Raw genomic sequence first — 14,238 nt, forward strand, 5'->3', positions numbered from 1 at the left:
AGAGGGCGGGGGGCTGTATGTTTCGTTATCGTTACAATTTGCTTCATTTGACCTATATTTGAGAGGTTTGTCCGCTTTTTAGATGGCAAAGTGGGTGACAGAGACGGTGGAGGGAGGTACGGGACCAAGGAGGCCAAACATAGGGCGCATTATCATGACCAGCATTTCTTGGCCCACTAAACGATGGCATTATAGAGCAAACCTTATACTCCTTTAATTGACGCCAGACCGAGAGGGTCGAACGTGCGCCAAACTAACCGACGCGAACGTGACCACCCTAAGCGTATTTGCCCTAAACTAACCGACTACGGTTCGTAGCTCGGAGTTTTCAACTGTAACAAGTTGAAAACTACGGCTAAAATAATCTACGACGAGCACTACGAACGTTTCGGTACGGTAATGAGGGGTGTTACGTCAAGCCCGCTCTATTTTTTAGAAGATGCAGTGGGGTAAGTTCACTTACCCGCTTCGCAACTTTCGTAAAAAAGCTACGGACATCAACTTGCCGGTAATGTCATCGTGTACAGTGTGACCTTATGTATTGGAAACTTTAACTGACTTAAACCCTCAAGCCAACCCTCGAATGAAACTTTTACATAAGGCAATGTTAATTATTGACAATTTTCTAGATTAGTCATTGGACGTAATTAGTACATTAGACTAATAAAATACAATCTAAACCTAATCGATGACATATATAGTTTACGTTACGTTTAACTCGTATTGTAACCAACTTGTTTAATCCACAAGTGGATGACGTAGAATTTTTTTTGTTATATAAATTTCTTCTTCTTACTTTATTCGGATTTACTTTGGTTTTCGTTTAAGTCTGTCATATTGGATAGTTTATATTGATTACTGATGGTTTATCATATTAATTATTTCCTAATGGTAATTTATGAAAGATTAAAATCTACACCTAATTAACCTGAGGCTAATATGAACTGTCGGTATTCTTCATGACGACCGTGAGCTCACCACGTCCTTACTCAGGATTTTGGGTTTTACCTCAAACGTAAAATGGTGAAGGACAAGGCAGAGTGTCAGTTACAAAAAAAAATTGAACAAAACAATCTTATTATTCCAGACATAGGTTGTGTTGGAATTTTAGTAAAATGCAAACAAGATGTTATATTTTAATACAGTCATTTATTTTGAACACTTACAGTTTAGAAAATTCACAGAAATTTTTCCGCCACACGATTGTCCCACCTCATTGACTTATTTATATTTGCAGTAGTTTTAATCGGTGGAAATCGAATCGCCACCATTGCGCGTGGGTACGTTGGCGGTTACACAAACAAAATAGTCTTAGTCTTAGGCTTATCCGAAAATAATAAGGGTGCCTCCTCTTTACACGCATCAATGTAGTGCTTTTTCTCGGTGTCTGCGAAATACAATGTATTGTACGTAATGTTTGTTTTATGATTCAATCACTACGTCTCTACCCCAGCAATGATTTTTTATTATATATAATGTATAATGAAAATTATATTACTCGCATTATTAATACGTGGTTTGAAGCAATGACAGGATGGATGTTTCATTGTAGGCTATTGTATAGATGATGAGCTAGCATGTCGAGAGTTATGATCATATTGTGTTGTGAATGAGCATTAAATGAGCCGCGAATGCAATGAGCGCATCTGGCTCTTGGCTGGAGGATGTCGTCTAGTGCGTCTGGACACCGGGTGGATGTCACATTCGTGCGGTGTCAAAACGGAGACGCTCTGAGTGAACGTGGGGGTTAATCATAACGTAATACCTCTCTGTATTGTGTTCAGAAAGAAACTATCGAGAAATTATTTTATCCGATGGTCGGATGGTGGTGGTTCGATTGTCAGGACACTTTGCATTCTGTGATTCAATTACTTGGTCAAGTTCTTGCGTAATGAGAATAAGAATAGAAGAAATACTCGCGTCATGCCATTACCATAGATATTAGAGAGAGATGAGAGATGCGAAAAGGTGTCTCTGGACGCGAGTTGTGATTGGCGCCGGCGTGTGCGAGCGCGATGGGGAGGTTGCGGCGCGTGGGAACTGGACAAGTGGGGCATTATCCGTTAAGTTCTCGCGCAAGTGTGGCCTATGGAAAAGGTTGAAGATCAGGCTATATAAAGCTTACAGACGCAAGGTGTGGTTTTCTCGGCCTTGATTTAATCCAGTACTCCTTGGAAAATGGGGAAAGGCAGGACGATCTCTCGTCCCTGAGAGTGAGCGCCGAGAGGACACTCTTTTATCGATATAAAGACTAACGGACCCGCCCGTAACGTTGGTGCGGGGCATTTGAGTTTTTCACACACTTCGGTGGTAACAATAATCGTAATAATCTAATCGTAATGGGTCGCGTCTTTGCGTCTCTCTGATTGATACGCGTGTGTTATTTCTGTAGCGCCTTCGCTACCGTTACTCCTTCCACAGCCGCAAGACCCGCTAAAATGAGCCTTCGCGAATCATCTTCGACGACCCTCAGGGTCGTCAGAAGTGGAGCTTCGTTAGGGTTGTTGGCCCGCCTGAAGTCCTGCCCTAAAACCGCGTCATATGCGCATTCAACAAACGCCGGACGGTCTATTTGGTTTCGTCCTTCTTCCTTCTCACTGCAGGTCGCCGAAGTAAAACGATGTAGGTGGGGGTCGCCTAAATATGGGCCGACCTTGTCGCTAGACATTGAAATCAGAGTAGTTCTTGATTTCTGCAAGACGTACTTTGATTCAGAGAGTACTTGGAACACCCTTTCATGAGCCCACAATACGCGGATTACTTTTCTCTCGCTCGCGGGGCAAGCTCCTCAAATTTGACTTTCTGGTCGGCAATACGTCGTGACGTGCACCTCTACCCCGGCGCGTTTGATTGTAGCGCCGTCTAATGGCATCCGGATGTACATATGGTTGTTGGTCGCGTTGCTCGCAAAAAATCGCCAAGCTTCAGACACGCCCAGCATCAAGATTTTTTGATGCCTGTAGTGTAGACGGGCCGTAAGTGCAAACAGCCTGTTGACACTAATGTTAATACTGTAAGCCACCCACTTTGTGTAACAAATTACATTATTGGCAATTGCTGTGAAATGTATACTACCAGTTTTATACTTTCACCTGGCTGCTATATCACTAAACTGGATGTGTATCTTGTAAATTGTGTAATTTCTAGATTTGTATCTTTCTTTTTTTTAATGCATTCTTCTTGAGTGATATATTAACATATTAAGCTGTGTTTGGCTCTTTGCTGTTATTGTACATTTCCCCTCTGTGGGACGAATAAAGGGATTCTGATTCTCTGATTCTGTGTTGGTATTTAAGATGGTTGTACAGTAAGCTAAATTCAGCAAACCAAATTCTAAATATCTGAATCAATATATCACAGTAACATTTACATTAAAGGTCCCCTATTATACTGTTTTTCATCAATATATTATTGGTCTCAGATATATACAAAACCTGTCTCTGATTGGCTGAAACACCAAACAGGTCATTGCAGCATCCCATAATCCCCTCTGTTTCAGCCCTGTTTCCAAAGTGCTGATTCTCTGTCTGTCACTTTAGATGAAAATAAGGAGCCCCTCCCCACGCCCCTCTGAGAGATAATTGGTTAAAAAGAAACCAATGGTGCTCTAGGAAGATGGATCAGGTGATAAAGTGGGGGGAGGGGGGTTACCTTGGTTGCTGATTGGCCCAAAAACATTATGACATCATCAAGTGGCCAAAATCTGATCAGCTCATTTTCCGACAGGTTTTTATATAAATGGATCAGGACAAAAAGAGAGAGAATCTTTGTTCCTGAAACTTTCAGAATCTCTTTACACAGAGGGGACACATGTTGATGTAGAAGAGACATGAACAAGTGGATTTTACATAATAAGTTAGGCCTACCTTTAAAATGACAATGTTACTTTTAATTCATTTTGTGTTCATACACAATTTAACTATCTGATATTCTCTTCTTTTTTTTCAGTTGTTTTGATACTCATAGCTCCATCTCGGCACCTACCTGATGACGTGCAGATGATGAATGTTTGCAGAATCACAGATATATCCCAAACGACATGCATGCTTCATTCAATTCATGCCAATGTTCTGCAGGTGTTACGGGACGACGCTTTGCGGGCGTTCACACGGCGGAACTTTGAACATTTCCCCCACACTTTGTGCTCCTGGTCCCCGTGTCCCCCCTCCCGCGGAACGCCGAGTGTTTGGAGCTTCACCGGAGATTCGTCCTCTTCCGCTCCTCGGTGTGGTGTTCAGGCAACATGTCGCTCTTTTTAACCCTCCTCGGTCCCGTGTCTATCGACCCTGAAGATATTTGAGCTGTGAGATCCGCTCATGAAGCATCCTCCTGTTCCTCTGTGTTGTTCCTGGGAGAGGGAGGGTGTTGTGGCGCTGCAGCGGGAACTCTTCTGACGGAGCACCGCGCGCACACACTGCCACACATAATATGAATGATGACATAATTGTATCCACGTAAAGTAGGCTTGACTAGGAAAATATAATATGTTTCTTACAGTCCAATACATTTGAAATTACAAAAAGGATTGGGACATCATGCAAAGTGCTTAAAATGCTTAAAAGAAAGAGAATAGCAGAAACGTCCACAGAAAATGTTATAGAAATACTTTTCGACAAACACTAAAACAAATTGTGACAGTCTATTTTTCTAAATGTGATGTATATTTAATTGAATATGCTATTCCTGGCACACTTAGTGTAATAATATCCTATACTTTTACATTTTGTTAGTTGCAATTTGGCCCTTCATTGTGTTTTTTTGACAGATTTTATCTTTTACTGTCTACAATATGAATATATTTGTAGGCTATTTCTGTTTCATTATCTATTTTGACATGTTTCTATTTTGTGTTTATCTTTACACCTCATGTTCAATCCCTTGGTTTGCTGCTGTAACGGAAAAAAAGCTTCCAATTTGGTATCAATAAAGTCAATCTTATCTTATCATTAAATGTATCTCATCCAGGGCAGTGATTCATTTTATTTCAAAAACACAATGCCATGGTGGCAGAGCCACCTGTGGATGCAGACCGAGCCGGACCTGATGATTGAGTGATATTGACCTAAATAAAGACCCTACTGCCTGTGGGTGGTGTGCGACCTCTAGCGGTAACTATGGGTTACAGCAGTGGTTCCCAACCTTTTTTGTCTCGTGTCCCCCTTGAGCATGGTCTCCATTCTATAAGAACCCCCTCACTGTGATGATTCGCCTACATTTTTCTTGTATTAAACCCTTTGTAATTGTATTAAACCCAGCTGCTTCATGAAAACCACTTGTATAACTTACCCTTACTACAAATGCATTTAAACTTCACATTTGTTGTGAGTGAAATAATAATATTAAGACTCACTTCTAGCAGTTTGGACACCTTTTATTGAGACACTTGAGCTTGCTTGTCTTTCTTAAGCTTTGGTACAGTAGTTCTGGGGGCAGGACACCAGGATTATGAACATTGATTAAAAAAGTTTGTTGTGTGGAAATAATATTGCAATCCCTAATCTCTCTTCGTACCCCCTACAATCCCCTCAAGTATCCTTAGGGTCCCTGTACCCCTGGTTGGGAGCTTTACTGAGAATGATACTGCATGGAGGACAGTGTTCGAAGAAGTATTCAGATCCTTTACTTAAGCAAAAAATACAATGGAGTTTAAAGACTCCACTACGAGTAAAACGTCCTGATTTTTTTCCATGATTCCATTTCAGAATATTATAAGGTATTAGGTATTAGATGTAGTTCAAGTATCAAAAGTAAAAATACTTGTGATGTAGAATGGAGTTTATGTTTATGTATATTTATCTTATTATATTATTATTGTGGGGAAAACTTCTGAAGCAATTGGAAACAGGACTCAGAGAGACAAGAGGGGAGCTGGAGCTTTGATGGCAAACACTGACGGTTTATTTGGAGTTACGGCGGGATAATTCACAGGACATGTCATGAGCCACGAGTTGACCCCAGGTAGAGATGCCAAATCAATTCTGAAAAAACCTTCCTCTGGTTGGAGGTTTGCTGAGGGTAATCAACATTCTTCAATAGATAGACTAAACAGTTGAGGACACTGAATCACATTGTTGTCACTTATGGCTCGGGGTCATCTACAGCACACCCCGAGAAGGATGTGTTCCAGGTGTCCCACAACAATAACTATCTCTGACCGAGAGTTGCCCGGTCACAAACTGGTAACAACAACAAAATACTAGGGCAGCCCCTCCTTATGGGAGATAGCGACTGTCCAAGGCTGGGAATTTGCGTCAGAGAGTGAAGGAGGACATGCAGGGCAAATTATTCCCTGACAATTATGGTTTCTATTTTATCAGGTTTTCATCACTAACAAATACTTGTAAAAGCATATTAGCATTGATACTTGAAATACTGTGTAGATTGGTAGTACAGTACTGCCTTATCCTGTTAAGCCCTGAGCCTGTTTTTCAGGTCTCAGGCTCAAAAATGACATACCCAGAACAAATGACCATATCTTCCCTTCTAAAAGTGGTAAATCAATAATCTTTTTTCTCAAAGCAAGGTCACATCTGTGAGTTGGATGTAGAAGTGTCAGAATCAATATAGATGTTTTTATTTTAAAGTAAATACAGATTGAACACAGTAAAAAAAAAAAAAATTATAGTCTCCATGGTAAAACCACCCTTGAATGATGGGATGGTAGACTAAAAGCTTTAGGAATCCAAACTATAAGTACCCTGTATCAAGATTGATGCAAAACAAGTGAAATTTGAACTTTTTAGAGAGGTTTAGCAAAAAAAATCCACTTCTGGGGTCATTTGGGTGGATTTGACCTATCTCTGGCCCCCCTTGCTCGATTTTGCTGATTGACATCTCTTTCTAACGTCAGAGCCAATGGAATCGAGGGGAACTCCCACATACTCATTATTTGGTAATAGAGTGGCAAAGTCACGCCCATCTACTTCCGGTCCATGGGTACTTATTTCGGAAAAATTATGCATTGGAGTCAATGAAGAGAGAAAACGTATCTTTCGATCCCGTTTGAATTGTGCCATGAATTACACATATGATGTTTATCAATCTTAAAAAATCATTTCCATGTCAAAAAAGTCACAGTTTGTCGTAAAACTGTTGAAATATAAGACTATGAAAAATACGCAACTAGAAAGACTACAAATGATGATGTCACAATTGTTTTCCTCCACTAAGAGATAGCTAAGATCAGCGCCATATGGATAGAATCTATCTATATGGTGCTGGTTAACCAGCACCATATAGATAGATTCTATCCATATGGCGCTGATCTTAGCTATCTCTTAGTGGAGGAAAACAATTGTGACATCATCATTTGTAGTCTTTCTAGTNAAAAATGAAACAATGTAACAAACTGTGGTCTGGTGTGCACCAGAGAAGTGGACTATTAGGTGTGAATGCACTAACAGACCAGATCAAGGGAAGGCTAAAGAAAATAGTTGTATTTCTCTGTAGGGTTATTTTCATTAAGATGAACTGTAGGGTGTTATCTTCTACACAGACTAAGGTCAGATAGAAAAGCACTAAATGGCACCTTATTATCTTTCCAATACGATGAATGAAATCAGAGTATTGTCTCTTCTCTTACCCTCCTCCACTACAGGTGCAGCAGGGGGCTCTGCCGCCTCCTCTGGGGGGGTTTCTACCACTGGCTCTGCTGCTGATGGTTCTGGTAGTAAAGTGGCACAGTTACATAATGCAGGTAGCTACGACTTGATTATGATTTTTGTTGTCACCAGGAATAAGCGTTTAGCTCCATGATGTGTAACCTGATAAAAAGCATCTAACAATAAGTACAATTCCACTAGCAAAATACTTCTACAACTAAGCATTTTTGGAAATAAACTTTGGTTAGTTTATCTCACCGATGTTTCCGACAGTGTGTAACTTGGGTGCATTTTTAAGTAGCAGCTTTAGTGATTTAAGAGTTCCAGGCAAACATACAATGTTATAATTAGCAGTGGAAAAATAAGTACTTTTCTTCAAGTTTTGAAACGATTTATCTGGACAGTAAAAGTCCTTCATAGCGAACAGAGAACAAGATGTCCTTCCAGCAAAATGCACTCACATTTATGTTAAAGGAGGAGCAGTGTCTTTTAAGTTGTTTGTATAAGCGGTGCTCGAAAAAGCTTCAATTAGCAATACTAGCATGTTTTAAACAAGCACTGTGCTATTATTACAAATAGAATGGATAAATGAATTAGATCAGAGTATGTTTTCTCCTCATGTATGAAAACATATCTTTCTTCTCTTACCCTCCTCCACTACAGGTGCAGCAGGGGGCTCTGCTGCCTCCTCTGGGGGGGCTTCTACCACTGGCTCTGCTGCTGGTGGTTCTGGTAGTAAAGTGGCACAGTTACATAATGAACTCTGATTTGAACACATGTTGAATTGAGCCGTCGTGAATCTACTACTCAGACTCAGGTCAGATTGTAAACAGAGGTGTATATAGCACCTGTATATCTAACAATAAAGAAAGAATCTCTGTCTGGGTGCATTGCTAGGGACTCAAGGATTTGCAGTGTAGAACGGCACGATTAATATCAATAAACTTTAAAGTGTACAGTGCTCTGTGAAGCAGCTTGGCGGGGCCTCATGGCTCATCAAACGGTCACTCTTGTCCTTTACAGACTGCAATTTATTGACAGCAGTTCACTATTGCTGCTGGTTGTTGTATACCAACAACACAAAGGGCTGCCCCTTTTTTCCTTTAGTTGATTAGAACGTTTTTATGTTTAATAACTTATTTCCAAGAAACTTATGAGAAAGTTCTCTGGTAGGCAAAATATTTAAAGTGTTGCTTTTGCTTCATGGAGAAACTCCTTAGTTAACTCATCGATAGGTTGAGAAAATTGTTCGTGGACTAAGAATGTATCTATTATTCAAGATTGAATGAATAAATAAAATCACAGTATCTTTTGTCCTGAGTTTCCTCTCATCTCATCTCTTACCCTCCTCAACTACAGGAGCAGCAGGGGGTTCTACTGCCTCCTCTGGGGGGGCTTCTACCACTGGCTCCTCTGCTGTTAGGGCAATCCATAAACGGGTTAAGATTAAATTGAGTTTATAAGATTATTAACAGGGAAGATCAACAAGATCCACGCATTTCCTCCGATCCACCCTGGGAACAATATGCAGAGCATGCACACTTACACGATAACAAGTGGAAGCCGCCCAATGTGTGGTTAACCTCTACAGAGCAAACTGTTTAGCATTTGGGAGAATATGGAGTTCGTACATAAGAAGATGATGTTACTGCTCATGGAGGTAAGATAAATAGTTAACCTCAAAGGGCAGCTTCCACTCATCAGCAAAACTATCACAACATATAACATTACAATCCCAAGACAAAGTTTTACACGTTTTGACACATTGACAGAAAACATCAGAGAGGAGGGTCGATTTCAAATCACAAATATATCAGAACAAATTAGGAGCCAAGATATTTGTACGAAAAAAAGAAACTCCAACGACTGTACCACAAAAACAGAAATATTTACAGTTGAGAATGGAAGTCATAGGTGTGAGAGTCCAAAGTTGTATTCAATCTGTAAAGGGTTAGTATGAAGGTAAAAGTAAATTAAACCCAACAGGAAATACTGAACAAGCCACTTGCGTCACTAAATAAAAGTGAATACAAAATTAACACATGCCACAAGAGGGCACCGTCACAGTTCATGCAGTAAACAGAGACAATACTCACAGACAATACACGTATCAAATATCTAGAGGGCCTCCTGTATAAAACATGTCCTCACCAAGAAATGTGATTTCTAATATTTGTGGGATCTTTTGTGGGATAATTATGAGCATGGTGTAAAGAGGAGCCCAAAGACAGGTGGGTCCTTCCGTGTCAAAATATGTGTGGCTTTTTTGGTTATGTATAGAAACCTTCCTAACACATTCCACAGGTCTATATTTTTAGATCTTATAAAAAAGGAAGAAATTGCAACCCAGGATTTCAAGCCATAACTCTTAAGATTATGATTGTTAGAACTCTTGACATTTGGCACATGAATCCAGCACTGGATTTTTAGCAGGGAATATTGACATCCGCTTGTGTTTTTCTAAATATTTGGATCTGCTGAACATCATATGTCTGTGGCCCTACCAAACGTTATGGCTCTTTATGTTTGAAGATATTTAACCCTAAAAAAAACTATGCAATTCTTAAAATTCAGCCAATATATTTTACTGAAATGTTTTTTTGGTTTTAAATAGCATTTACATAAGGTTAAGATGTAAACAAAAACCTGACACATGGTGACCCAGGTGCGCTTTACAGCCTGCTTTCTTTGTGTTGTAGTAACATGGCTTTTCCAGCTGGGGGCAACATTTCTAACAGTTCTCTTTAAAGTGGACCTATCATGCTATATTTGAATAATATATTGTAGGGCCATACCTACAGTGGGGCAAAAAAGTATTTAGTCAGCCACCAATTGTGCAAGTTATCCCACTTAAAAAGATGATGCCTTTAATTTTCATCCTAGGCACACTTCAACTATGAGAGACAGAATGGGGGGAAAGAATCCAGGAAATCACATTGTAGGATTTTTAATGAATTAATTGGTAAATTCCTCGGTAAAATAAGTATTTGGTCACCTACAAACAAACAAGATTTCTGGCTCTCACAGACCTGTAACTTCTTCTTTAAGAGCCTCCTCTGTCCTCCACTTGTTAACTGTATTAATGGAACCTGTTTGAACTCGTTATCAGTAAAAGACACCTGTCCACAACCTCAAACAGTCACACTCCACAACTCCACTATGGCCAAGACCAAAGAGCTGTCAAAGGATACCAGAAACAAAATTGTAGAACTGCTCCAGGCTGGGAAGACTGAATCTGCAATAGGTAAGCAGCTTGGTGTGAATAAATCAACTGTGGGAGCAATTATTAGAAAATGGAAGACATACAAGACCACTGATAATCTCCCTCGATCTGGGGTTCCACGCAAGATCTCACCCTGTGTGGTCAAAATGATCACAAGAACGGTGAGCAAAAATCCCAGAACCACACGGGGGGACCTATTCAATGACCTGCAGAGAGCTGGGACCAAAGTAACAAAGGCTACCATCACTAGCACACTACGCCGCCAGGGACTCAAATCCTGCAGTGCCAGACGTGTCCCCCTGCTTAAGCCAGTACATGTCCAGGCCCGTCTGAAGTTTGCTAGTGAGTATTTAGATGATCCAGAAGAGGATTGGGAGAATGTCATATGGTCAGATGAAACCAAAATATAACTTTTTGGTAAAAACTCAACTAGACGTGTTTGGAGGAGAAAGAATGCTGAGTTGCATCCAAAGAACACCATACCTACTGTGAAACATGGGGGTGGAAACATCATGCTTTGGGGCTGTTTTTCTGCAAAGGGACCAGGACGACTGATCCGTGTAAAGCAGTGGTCTCCAACCAGTCGACCGCGATCGACCGGTCGATCGCGAGTGTGGTGCGGGTAGATCGTGGACCATTAAAAAAAAAAGTAACAAAAGAAAGAAAAATCAAATTAAAATAATAATGTTTGAAAAATACGTTTTTAGATGTAAACCTATCATCCACCACCCCGTTAGCAGGTGCCACTTGATTGACGTATATTTGAGACACCTCAATAATATAATACATTAACCGTGCTTTACGTGAACCTCATCATGACACAAGAGAGGACGGCAGGACTGCAATTTCCGTGTTCAGTGAATGCAACAGAGGCAAGTCACCAGACCAATCAGAGAGTTGCATGGAAATACACGTGTGCTTGTGTCATTCAAGCTCGGCTCTGTGTGTGTGTGGCAATAGCGCATTTAGTGTGATACAGATCGGCTCGGGAGGCCGGCCGACTGCACTCGCTCACTAGGGGGGACTCTTGTAGACTTCGGGGGGGACCTTGAACTTTCGGGGGGGACTTTGTTAGACTTCGGGCGGGACTTGTTGACTTCCTAGTGGGGGGCCAACAGACCGGTATCGAATAAGGACTATGGGCCATTGTACCTGTACGTCTTGTACCGGGAGGCATATTTCCTCACATAACTTGGTTTTTACTTATCTTTGACAATTTCCTACACCTTCATATACACTGTTATGAGTCACGTTGTATCTTATGAAATTTCCCCTGGATAAAGGACGTCTTTACCTGAAACACTACAGAAAATATGTATTTTGTACACAGGGGCGACACAGCCCCTTGAGTGCGTCGCAGTCTTTTATTTTCATGGAGAGAAAAGGAGGCATGGGTTTAGAAAATTTTTGCCCGAAATGTTGCTCGCCTATGTCTAAAGGTAAGGCTCGACTGCAAGTCGGGCCTTATGCACCAGCAAGTGTGCTCTGTACAGGCAAGTGTGCTCGGGAGAGCTTTCGCGACCCTTTGCGAACAATCATGTATACGGTCCCCGGACATTAACGTCGCACATCAGAACGGTGGTTTTCGTCGCCTTCTTCTGAAGGGCGACGTAACCAACGGGAAGACTGAATAAGAGGCGAAAACCCGAGAAAAAGAGGGAGGGCTCCGTCGTCGAAACGAGGCGACACTTTAGAGAGCCATCCAGGTGTCGTCTACTGTTTGTGGGTGGAGAGGCGAGAAGGTTGCCTGCTCCCCCTGGCACGTCGTCTCAAAGTCAATCCTACAGGCAGTTTCAAATTTAGAAGGCCTGTTTTAATCTTTTTCACGGCCAGTTTCCAGAAGAAACAATTAATAACTCGAAATTTGTTTAATTATGTGTATATATTAAGGTCATATTCTTAATTTTGTGCCTCTGCCTTCCGAGAGAAAGGAGGGGGAGAAGACCTCGGTCGTCGACCTCGTGTGAGGAGAGGACGTCTACCCCGTACCAGTCGAAGTCGTTGAGTAAACGAAATTTCGATGTAGTGTCCTAAGTCCGGGAACGTTTTTGCCGACTTTTTCTAGTTTATTTAGCTTTACTCCCGTACCGATTTTACGATATACTAGACAAACCATAAAACTTTTTTTTTGAAGTGTCTGTACAAAATCATATGTCACCCCGTTTTCATAATACAGTCCGGTGGTTAAACACGTTTCAAGAGGCTGAATTTTTCTATTCTTCCGGACATTAAAAGTAGGATCCACATATGGAGTTGATACTCTCTGTTTACTCTTTTTCTTTTATTAAGGTCTTTTAGTGTAACAGACCGTTGTGTCTGAAAGTTAGGGAGGTTTCTAAAGAGTAACCCCAACTCAGACCTCCTGGACCTGATCCGGCTGAGGTCCTGGAACTTACGGAAGAATGCTTCGGTGAGGAAGCAACGGGCGGCCACACAAACCCCGTAGTGAAACAGTAAAGACTTTCTGGTCGGTGCAAATGAGAAGTTCGGGAACGACTAGCTTCCTCCAACAGTGAGTTTTAAAGTGGTGGCCTATGTAACGCGGGTAAGTAAAGACAAAGGAAAGGTGTCACCAGTGGTGGAAAAAATTCGGGTCATAGTGGCTGGAGCCGGATCCACTTTCCGCTCTAAGATGGATTAACGTCGATAATCACTTTTTTTGTCGTGTCTGTCACGAAAAAAGGTAAACTCCGGAAAATCATAATCTCGGATTAACGTAGACTTACTCGTACAATGTTACTTCGCGGGTACTAGTCGAGTGCCGTATATCCATTCCCCAATTTTACGATAAACAAATACTCACTCCCCACCTGGAGTTCGAGGAGATCCCCCCCGAAAAGGAGTGGTAGGAGATCAGGAAGTGAGGAGACATCCCCCCAAGACCGCCCCTACGGAAGAAAAAAGGGGCCCACTTCCTAAAAAAAAAATTTATAACTTCAACTTTCGGTAGTTAGACCTGCCGTGGACGCACGTCAAACTCATCTCGTTTGTACTTCTGCTAAGATTACCTATGGAGAGAGTCGTGGGTATACTTTTGTCTTGACATTTGTCGTAAAAGAAAAGAAATACCTATACAAATGTTTAGTGAGGGGAAAATTTGACATAAAGAAACAAATGACGGTAATAATCATAAAGTATGGACAAAAGTACATAGAAGACATAACAAACATATTTGAAATTACTAGCAATACTTCCACTACTGGCGCCTTCATTTAGAAAATTTATTAACACTGTTTTGGCAAGATTTGTGAGTTCCCGAGGAAATCGAGTGGAACTCGGGGAGCCCTCCTAAGAGAGGCGGTCGAACAAACACCTTGTCGGAGGAAACAGGCATATCGACGGTCGATTCGATTGGTCTACGGACCTTTGTAGTCGGCCAGGCTAGTCGTGGCAGGGAGAGAGAGCGAGAGAGAG

The 14,238-nt window shown here is 41.3% G+C and overlaps 1 long non-coding RNA gene across 1 annotated transcript; it reads right to left on the minus strand.

The window, feature by feature from the left end:
• Window positions 1–7,349: 7,349 nt before the first annotated feature.
• Window positions 7,350–10,198, minus strand: LOC104942834 (uncharacterized). Its single transcript, XR_798053.1, has 3 exons — window positions 8,946–10,198; window positions 8,250–8,330; window positions 7,350–7,663 (listed from the first exon to the last, which is right to left on the minus strand). It is a non-coding gene; the product is annotated as an uncharacterized lncRNA (long non-coding RNA).
• Window positions 10,199–14,238: the final 4,040 nt, after the last annotated feature.

The sequence above is a fragment of the Notothenia coriiceps genome, unplaced genomic scaffold (genome assembly GCF_000735185.1).
Source record: "Notothenia coriiceps isolate Sejong01 unplaced genomic scaffold, NC01 NC01_scaffold00000339, whole genome shotgun sequence".
In the NCBI taxonomy this organism is placed as follows: domain Eukaryota; kingdom Metazoa; phylum Chordata; class Actinopteri; order Perciformes; family Nototheniidae; genus Notothenia; species Notothenia coriiceps.